The 10,576-nt window shown below is 45.7% G+C and overlaps 1 protein-coding gene across 2 annotated transcripts in view; it reads left to right on the top strand.

Moving 5' to 3' along the window:
* NT5C2 (5'-nucleotidase, cytosolic II) overlaps positions 1–10,576 on the top strand; it is a 59,211-nt gene continuing 48,635 nt past the window's right edge. Inside the window, exon 1 of one of the 2 annotated variants that reach the window (XM_058810267.1) lies at positions 1–71. The gene's annotated coding sequence lies outside the window, so the exon portion shown is untranslated. The remainder of the gene's footprint in view (positions 72–10,576) is intronic. The other variant, XM_058810268.1, reaches the window with a different exon arrangement.

The following is a 10,576-nucleotide window of genomic DNA, read 5'->3' as shown; positions in this document are numbered from 1 at the left end:
CCTGCGCAGTGCGGGCGGCGCGGGCGCTGCGGCAGTTGGTGCGGGGCAGTTCCACCCGAGCGCGGCGCGAGGTGAGAGCGGCCGCGGGCGCGCGCGGCGGGTGCGGGGAGCGCGCGAGGGACGGGAGCGCGCGCGGGGCGGGTGCGCGCCGGGGGCCGCTGGGGCGGGCGGCGGGGGAGGCAGCGCCCCCTCCCTCGGGCGCGCGCCCCGGTGAGGGGGGTGCCGAGCCCGCGGCCGGGGCTGGGGCTGGGGCGGCGCGGGGAGACCCCCGGGACAGCGCCCGCCGCTGCTCCGCCCTGCCCCGGCACCCGCCGCTGCCCCGTCCCGCCCCGGGCGGGGCAGCGCCCGGCCGTGCCTCAGCCCCCCGAGCTGCCCCCGGCCGTGACAGGGCGGCGATTCCGTGCCCGCTCCGCCGGCCGAGCCCCGGGCACGGTGTGTGTGAGCGGGGCCGGGGCCGCCACCCGGTGCCTCCGTTTCCGCTTTCCTTCCGCCCCACGTGGAGCGGAGGGTCCCGGCGGCGCCTTCCCGCCCGCAGGGCTCCCCGGGGCGGCGGCCGCCCGGCCGGGAGAGGCGCGGAGCGAGCGGCGCGGGGCCGGGCAGCCGGAGCTCGGGGCGGGGGCTCGCTGTCACCGCTCCGCTCCGTTCGAGTTGCTCCTGGCAGTCCGGCTGTGTCAGGCTGGAGCTGATAACCCAAAGTCAGGCGCGAGGCACCAAGTAAATAAATAAATAAAACAAACCAGTGCAAGGTTGCTTTCCTCACATTTTGCTTACTCTTTTTTTTTTTTTTTAATCCCTCCTTGCATGCCAAAAATAATGTTGCAAAATGTATGATGGAAACAAACCTACACTGGTTCTCTGATAGACCAGATGACTTTATACGACAGTACTGCTTCTTGTAGCACAGGCAGTTTTGAAAATTCCTGGAACCACCGAGATTATGAAACGCTCAAGTTTATTCCCTTGCTAGTGTTTCTAAAGGCTGCCAAGCTGGATGTTAAGGCTCCTCTTTGACGTGGTCTTGAGAACATTCCTCCCAAGCCATAATCGCTCATGTTCTAAAATATTTCTTTTAGCTCTGTAAGATTTATTGTTTGAACATCAAAGATTGCGAAATACTCTCTAAGTAGTCACTTAAAAACGTCTCCCTGTCAGTTTAGAGTAACATCGTCACCAGCTGAAATGTATTGGTCCAAATACTCATTTGTCACTAGTGCTGCGTAGTTTCGCTGAAAACCAGAAAGAAAACGCAAAACTGCATTTTGATCTTCGGTTCAAGTGCTGAATTTGTGGTTCAGCAGTGAGCAAAAACACCAGTGCTTTACATGCAAATCAATCAGCTTAGCTCAGGAAGTCTGCCACTGTCCCTGTCAATCCGTGTCAACCTAAACATATTTTTGAGTGGAACTGCTATTTAAAATAATCTATTGCCATTAGTCCAGAGTCCAAAGGATCGTTCAGGAACCTGCTGGTTTGATTAACAGCAGTTGGGGTTTGTTCAAGCATAGTCGTGGTTGCATTATATAGCACAATACAACCTTTACTCTGTACAGCGTCATTCAAACAAATTGTATGGCAAGTGCACCACCGAACTGCGCTTAGAATGCTCCATTGAATCAAGTACAATTGCAGAGAGAAATGGGGAGAAAAGCTGTAAGAATGGGAGAGATGTTTTCAGCTGAGTTTTGAAATTAGCAGCCCGTTAGTATATTTGCACTGGTAGCAGTAGTGTTATACGATGATTCTGGGATATACGCTAGCGAAAATCAGACTCAGGCTGAAACTTTCCCAGGCAGATTTCCAGTTAGTAGGCAATTTTTAATCATTGTAACGATGATGATAATAATATCTCCCTAGAACTGTCACTCCTTGTCATGTTTGATTCCTAATATAACTTGAAGAGAAAGCTAATAGACCCTTATTAAAATCACTAGAAATATTTATCCTAGACTTTTTTTAACTTTCAGGGGATTGATGTTTTAAACAGCTTAGTCTGGTGTTTACTGGTAAACATTGTGGTGGTATTGTGCTTTTTGGGGAACACTGAAAGGAGTGGTTTATTTCCTTCAAAAATATACAAGTATATTATTTTTGCATTGGAAGAAGGGAAGCAAACTCTTAGAATACAGTGTTTAAATGATGCGTATTGAAAAAACAGATAGCTTTATTTAATCCCATCATAACTCTTACTTGCAGTTCAGTTTAATAAAATAATGCTTGTTGAAAAGTGATGGGTGGGTGGGTGAGCTGTTGCAGTGTGAGCTGTTATCTGGGGATGGCGCAGGCTGGCTGCAGAGCAGGTCTGGTGCTCCAGGACAAGCTGAGAGGGTCTGCAGCCTTTGAATCCTGCAGGAATTGTAGATACTGACTTGCCAGGAGGTGCAGGAAGAAGGGCTGACCACAGCTCTTCCCTGAAAACCTTGAGCAAGAGACAGAATTGCAGTCACACTCAGTGAACCCATCGTTCTGTGGGCATTTTGAGTTAGGGAGTGCTCTGGAGGTGGTGCTGTGGTGGTTCCGTAGCGTGGAATTTGCCATTGCTTGGGCACTGGTGACAATCCTACACAAAGCAGCGTTACCACAGAGAAGCTGCTTGGCTTGGGGAAAGTGGATTAATGGTCTCCAGCCAGGCTGCAGTGGAAAGTTGTCATAGGAACTGGCTCGCTGTTCTGCAGGCTTGTGCCTTGTCTTCACTCCTTGGAAAGAACACCTCGGTAACCAGTCACCTCAGGGTAGGAAATACTCCTGTGCCAAGCCATGAGGAGAGCAGGGCAGCTGGCTCCACCAAGGCAAACTGAGGGCAGGGCTGTACCCAGCAGGGCACAGCCTGGGTGCTGTGCCATGGGATGAGCTCACAGCGCCTGCTCTGCCCCAGATCCCTGCCTGGGGGTGGCCCACAAACACTGGGTGTCCTGACAGAAAACAGCTGTGGCTTCTTCAGCAGTGAGAGAAAACTGAACAGAATGTGCCCAGAAGGGAAAGCCTTGCCTGGCTCTTTGGGATGTAATTGGGAAGAGATGTTTCCAAGTCAGTGCATGGGAATTCCTCACTTATTTTCTGTACTGCATCTACTTTTAAAATTTTGTTTATTTAGTATAAGCAGCACAAATATAATTTAAATTGTTATTTGAAATGCCACAATCCGAGTCTTCAAGAGTTGGCTATTCTGTGCTGAATCTTATTATTTATGAGTATATTTGAAAAGCACATTGATATAAATATTTCCTATTTTAAAATGTCTGTTTTGTGATATTAAAGAAATTACTGTGTCATGATTATGATGCTTGTAGCAATGAGCTGTATTTTGTTTTTTAATCATTATGACTTACTAACTGGAATGGTTCCTAAAACCTGGGACTGTGCACTCTACACAGAGATCACGTGTGTAACATGCATCTGCTTCTTTGACACAACTGCAGAGGGAATCCAGCATATACAATAAGTAGAACTTTATGTATGGTAAACAGACCTTAACCAACATCTGGAAAAAATTGCATCTGTTTTTAAGGTAGCCACTGTAAGCAGTTGATAGTCTAGACCTGCCTACATAGATGTAGTCACTAAGTCTCATGCATGGGTTTGCAGGGCTAAAAAGTGCTGTGGAGACCTGCCTGTATGAAGCCATATTAGGAGAAATACATTTTTTATATGGCAGTATAAGATCGAGCAGGGAGCCCGTGTAATTCAGCCTAAAAAACCCACAGCAGTCTGTTATTACCTGAATGTGTAACAGCGTGTGCACCACACTCTACAGTCAAAAGCAGATTTGCTCTTATTTCCTGGACAGGTGGGTCCCCAGACATAGGAGCAGTGAGTGGCTGTGTGCCAGAACTCTAAGTCCTGTCACTTTTTCAAGTCTGGTACAGCATGGTAGAGCTTAAACTTGTGGCTTGCTGATGATCTTAACTTACCCTCTGGGCATGAATACCTGCTGTGGGATTTACCAGCACAGTCAGCCCTTTTTTGGTGGTTTCACTAGAGACACCATTCTGACTAAACTGAGGAGGCTGGAGATCCCACTGTGATCACCTGCATGCTTCTCTTAACAACCAAGGAAGAAAACAAGTGGGTTCTTACCCTGTGCATCATACCAGCTCAAAGTGACTTAAGTTCTGCAAAAGTGTGAGTCCATCAGCTGCGGAGAGCAGGAGCCACAGTAATGAGACACCTACAGTAATGATGCTGGGACTGAAACCTGTTGGCTTCTCTTTTGAAACTGAAAAAATGTGTGGGCAGAGCTTCTGTAGGTGGGTGGAAGGAGAAAGGGAGGTCCAAGGAGATGTGATTCTCCTGAGATTGGAAGGTGGCTCCAAAGTGAAGTTAGTAGAAACAGATGTGCAGAACAATGTGCTCTAGTGCAGTTCGTGTTGTACCCAGTCTGTAAATAAGAAGGCGGTTGTGGTCGTCGCTATAACTGCCGTTCCAGCTCTTTTCACCACAAGTGATTTATTTAAAAACAAAAACTCCTTGTAGTTATTTTGTGGTCCAAACTTAGCTTAATTTAGTTATGAAGTATTCACAGCTCCTAGCTATGTTTCAGATGTTTTCAAAGACTTGCTATTTTGCTTGTATGCTTACTACAAGATTACCACTGAACCTTGCTTGGCAGAGTTGGTTCAGAGGAAGGGATAAACCAGAAAGTTCCTGTACATATTTCTGCAGGAGGCTCTGAGGTACTGTGTATTTAAGAGTGGGCCTTTGGATTAGCTGGCTTTGACCCAGGCCTTGTAGCTCTCCCTGTTAACATCAGCATAATAGATAAAACTCTTAAGACACATTCTTGCTAGATTTTCATGAAGTAACTTCTCATTGAACTGTCCAGGAAGGTACACTCTCCCAAAATATTTTCCAGCTGGGGTGGTCCAGTCGTGGCAGTTGTGGTGGCCAGATCTGGATTGTGAGCCCTTCTGGGAGGGTTGTCCCCCTCTTGTGCGAGCTGCTGCCTTTTCCCGGGCAGCAGCTGCTGCCTGCACTGCTGGGGTAGGAGCAGCTGCATCCCAGCTGTGTCCATCAGGCCCGGGAGGAAGCGTTTGACTGCACTGTTCAGGCAGTGTTTGCTGCTGAAATCAGTATTCCTTATCTCCTTTGAAGAATGTTAGCTGTGGATGGGAATCAGCTCATACTTTACTGCTTGGACCAGGCTCCTCTTGGCATTTGCATCAAATGCAGTGTGTCTGGCCATGGTGTATAACAAGGGAAACTTTGTAGTCAGTTTGTAAAGTAACCTGTAAAGGAAGGTAAATTCAGAAGGCTGAAGATGGTTTAGCATAAAGCACCCAGAGTTCTCTAGATTAGCTGAAATCTGCTGGTGTTTGGGTTGGTTCAGTTGGTGGTGAGTTACATATAGGCATGCACAGTGAATAATTAGGAACATGAGGTCAGAGAAGAGCATGTGAATATTCTGCTCTCAGAAACCCAAAAGAGGTCTGAGGTTTATGCCAGAGCTTTGTAATCATAACACGGCAATTACCAATAACAACATCTAAGAATAAGTGCTAGCAAAGGGCAGGCATAGGTAATTTTGGAAGTCAGTAAATAGAACAGTTACAATCAAAAATAAATAATCTTTTAATGTTGATTTTGTTTGCTTTCTCTGTCTCCAAGATACCTTTTTTCCCCCCAAAGGAATAGCTAAACATGTTGGCAAAGGTATTTCAAATGCTTCTCTCTGATCTTTTTGGATGTTACAAAGCAATTCCATTTCAAGACTATGCAAAGATGTATGTGGCCTTTGAAGTCACAGGAAAGGGCTGTAAAATTTAGTCCCAAATGTCCTCTTAAATCATGTCCTTTCTGACACTCTATGCAGTATTCCCTGAGAGCTTTTAAGAACAGATCCCCATAGTAGCTACATAATTATTTCTGTTTTATTGGTTGTTCAGTTCAGTGTTACTCTCATGTTACTCTCTGCATTTTCTTTTAGGTCAGGATCGGTTCATTCCCTAAAGGAAAAAACAGATCAGGTGACCATAAATTGCAGGTGTTCTGAGCATCAGTTAACTCGAGACTGGCCCTGGAAACTGCTCTTCCCGTTAGTTCCTGTAGCTTTCTCATCATTGAATACCAGTGGCTGAGTGAAGCTGGAAAGAGGAATTTAGCTTAGAGGCAAGCCAGGCTGGTAAATCATCTGTTAGTTCTGCTGTTTGGAAACTGAGGCAGGAGTCAAATTTCATTTTCCGCTCCATGCCTCAGTTATCGGTGCATCAGTGATGTTTAAGAGCAGGTCAGCAAGACAGCCTATCTTGAGTCTTTCAGTGTTTGGGGATCCTGCATTTCCCCACTGCTTACCTTTGTTAACAAAAAAAAAAAAAAAATTGAAAGAGTTTTACTTGCTGTGATCTGAGGTGAAGTGTCCATCAATAATTTGGGGACTTTTCCACATCTGATCAGAATATCACTGCAGCCTTTCTAAGAGTTAATTAAAAACACATTTGCAATTTACCCTTTCCTTTTTTTTTTTCATGTGATAAGAGATTAGGTAGGTTCTTAACCTCTTGTTTTACATGTGTTTTAACTTCTCTTTCAATATTGCACTGCCAGTTTTATGAGCCAAGGCCAAAATACTCTGCTTGCTAAACTTGAGCAATCGGGAGGGAACAGATGATGAAAAACTAACAGTGTTTTACTCATCTACCACTCATTTTTCTTCACAGACATGTAGAGAGTAGATATTAACAAAGACAGTAATAAAACTCACTGTGAGGCCTCATAAATCAATGTGTACTGGTGGGGTCAGGAACAAATATTGGAAAGGTTAGAACATGCAGAGAACTGTGTTCCCATGTTGTGACGCTCACAGCAAGGCTAGGGGTTTTTCATTTGCTGATTTGAAAGCAATCAGGAGGAGGCTTTGTGCTGGCTGGGCGTGGGGTCAGCTCTTTTTTCTAGTGGCTGCGCTAGCTCAGGTAACACGCTGAAAAAGGAGTCCTGGGTGAATCAGGGCTTTCATACTGCTCTGCTAGGGACAGATGTTTGTAAAGGTGTCTCAAAACCCAGGGGATCCAAGCTGTTTGCTCATCTGCAGCAGGACAAGACTGCACTGTTGAATCCATCTGCGAGCCTACACTGACAAGGTACTTGTGATTCCCTGAAGAGAGAAGTCCTGGCCAGAAGGAAGGTTCAGTGTTGGGAACTCTCAGCTCAGCACAATAACAGGGATGTGCTGATGATGCCTTCTTAGCTGTTTGTTAATGTTCTCTCACCTTTCAGGCTCTCAGGTTTCTTCCAGTTTGCAGCTGATGTAGTAGATCTGTCACTTCATTTTGTCCCTTCTGAGAACTGCTTATGCTGGGACAAATGCAGAGACAACACTCTGTGTCCTCCTCTGCTCCTGCCAGGGAACAGGCTCCTGTGTCAGCATGATTGATTTAATATTAAAGCCTGGGGAACTGAACAGCCCATGGAAAGGTGACTGTTTCCCCACATTAACTTGGTGGTTTGTGTTTTGCTTGGACAGATAGTAAGAAGTTTCCAAAGAAAAGAGGTTGATTCAGTTGCAAAACGGTTTAATGTAGGTCTTTGGAATCACTTGATAAAGCTGAGTCAGGTTATCAAAGAGAAGCCAGAAACCTAGCTAGAGCTCAAAGTCATCATAGATATTCAGCTATTTTACTGATGAACTTAGTCACATAGGATGCCTAACAAAAACTGTACAAATTAGCAGTCTTCTGGAAGAGCTTGTGTATACTGCAAAGAAAGTATTTGTAAAATTAATTTACTTGTAGAGTTTCCTGTAGTAGTGCCTCGGTACTACACATCTGTCAAGATGAAATGAGATTTGGGGGCTGATAGCATTTAGATGGGGACAGTACTGTGCCCTTAGGACAGATTTGTAATTTCATTTGTAATCAGGCAGACTATAATTACTATATTTGCCTCTGATAAGAAAAACAGGTCAGAAAAGTAATGAATTGTTCTCCTTATGGGATGGGGGGAGCTTCACAGAGTAAGAGCACTTCAAAGCACTGTGCAGTGTTCAGGTTCCCCAGTGTTCCCTCTTTGTGCTTGCTCGGTCGGTAGGTCTGTGTGGCTTGTTTCACATCAGCAGGGAGCTGCTGCCTGCTGAGAGCAGAGTGCAGGGCAGGTTCTGGGTACTTCCCTTTGTGATCTCCATGGTGAGTGCTAGGTACCAGCCAGCCTCTCATTTGGGGAGAAAGAGGACTTTTGTGTGGTGCAGGTTGCAGGACAGGGGTACCTGTAGGTACTGAGCTAGGAGGAGCACAGATCAAGGGGAATTTGTACTTCTGGCCTTTGTGAGCACTTCAGGAGAGATGAGAGCCAGCCCAGGGTCGATTTCACTGAGCTGAGCCTGCACACAGGCTGTGCTCACCTGAAAGGCTGGATCAGCCTCAGGGAAGGCTCAGGGAAGGCAGGTGGGTAACCATTCTATGGATGAAAGCAGGAAGCCTGTGAAGTCTGTATTAGGCTGGTATGTGTCTGGAACCCTGTGTGTTAGGATAGCAGAGAATCAGGATCCTCCTTACTAAATTATCCTGTATTTATTTTCACAGTGCCCTTTGCAGCTCAGGACTTTTGTTATTTTGGTTTGGGTTTTGTGAACAAATAGCAAGTTGAAAATTGGCTGAGTTTTGTGTATGAGCTCCATGGCTTTGCTGGGTATTATTCTATGTCTGGCATACTTCCACAGTCATCTGGTTTTTTGAAAGATGGGTTTATTTGTCAAAGATTTGTCTCTTACTGTTGGGTAAGTTCTCAAAAAGAAGAGAGACCAGGTTAGTGTATGAGCATTTGGTCAGCTTTTTCCTTAAAGAAGGTGGGAGGAGAAGGGAATGGCATTGGAAAAAAAAACCTCTTAGCAGGGAAAGAAAGTTCTCACTGGTTTTGACAGAGCAGTTCTCAGAATTATTGGATTGTTTTCAGCTGTTGATCTCAGTGTTTATTTTCAATCCCTTTTTTAATGAAGGAGGAGCCAGTGTTCCCCAGTTCTTTACTCAGCAGCGTGTCCTTTGGCAAGTGCTGTGTCTGGAGCCCTGGGACTCAGGCTGAGCAGCCGGTTGGCTCTCCTCACTAGGGCTGAGCAGGGAAACCTTTCTGCTGAGGCTGGAGGGAGATGTGAGCACGTATTTCCAGCCTGCAGAGATGGTTCAGATGCTGATTCTGCTGTCACATCTGGTTGTGGAGCCCATAAATGTGTAGAGAGGGCCCATCCTACATGGAAGAGGGTCCAAGTGTCTCTAAAAAAATCATCCTTCTTCTTTTTCAAGACTAGAAAAAAGCTAGAATGAAGTTTCAGTATATTTTCTTTTCCCTTAAAATATTAATGAAGCAGGGATGTGATCATCAGAGACGAGGGGTTTTTTGCCAGTAAGCTCAGTCAGTAAGGAAAGACAATAAAAATGTCCTAAGTGAACTTTTGGCTGTTTGCATTATCCAAGCTGTCCTGGTTGCATGCTCTCAGAATGGCTGTGCCACTGAGCCCAGCTGTGCATCTCAAATACTTTGTCAGTTGCTGCCATGTTTCTGGAAAGGCCTGTTAGATCTGCATTTGCTTCCCAAAACACAGTGGAATCTAATGAAAAGCATCATTGTTTTGAGACACTCTGATCTGCTGCCAGAAGAGCTCCTGTTGTATAATCCTTAATAGCAGGTTAGAGTGGCAGTTGCTCCTGGGTTTGAAATTGGTATGTGGCAGGGTGGCTTCCCAGCTCTCTCCCTGGGGAGGGCTTGTCTCATCTTGTTCTTCCCTTTGGGAGCTGTGACTCACACGGCGTTCAGCTGCCCTGAGGTGGGAATAGACCCTTGAACAGGCTGAACATCAGTGGTGCTACCTAGGGGTGACAAGGGAAGGGAAACTTCCCTTAGAGAATGGGGAGCAGTGCTCTGTCTGCTGAGTACCAGGGATTACATTTGTCTGTTCTTGCCAGCACATTGTTCTGATGTAAAAAAAAGAGTTGGAATAAAAAAAATATCTTGACTTCCCTTTCTGATATGCAGAACTCAGTGTGTATACTTCCATGCTGACATTTCTGCCTTTTGTGATCTTTATGTTAACCTACAGCTTGGCTGGCACGCTGTCAGGCTTCACCTGTGTAGCAAATAAAGTATTTGAAGGTGTCATTCAGACATTGAATTCCTGTTGTGGTGGGCACTGGCATCAAAGTTTACTGCCCAATTTTTCAGCTAAATCAAATATATGGGAAGTCTGATAAATATTTTAAAAGGAATATGCTATGAATAGTTTCTGTAGGGTGAGCTGTATTACAGCAAAGGGATCAAATTAATCTCTTGTTTTTAATCTCCCTAGACTCTGGGCAACCAGAGCAATTGCTAATGGGAAAAACAATGTGAGTGAAGTATTTGAATTATGTTACGCGTTTCTTGCTGGAATTTAACAGCTGGAAACAAAAGGCAGTGAGAACATCTTTGTAGCCAGGTCCATGCTTGCCTTTGGCAGGTGCTCAGTTGGGCAGCAGTTTGGGAACCTTTGTGGCAGAGGTTGCTGCAGGCTGCTGAGGGCCTTTTCCCAAGGAGGAGAGTTTGGGATGCATGGTTTACATTGGTCCATGATTTATATTGGTGTTGGCTCCAAAGAGCCTTTATTTATCCATTCACCTTCTGT

Source organism: Ammospiza caudacuta, chromosome 9 (genome assembly GCF_027887145.1).
Source record: "Ammospiza caudacuta isolate bAmmCau1 chromosome 9, bAmmCau1.pri, whole genome shotgun sequence".
In the NCBI taxonomy this organism is placed as follows: Eukaryota; Metazoa; Chordata; class Aves; order Passeriformes; family Passerellidae; genus Ammospiza; species Ammospiza caudacuta.
Note: the sequence above shows the minus strand (reverse complement) of the source record. Positions and strands in the feature narration are given on the sequence as shown.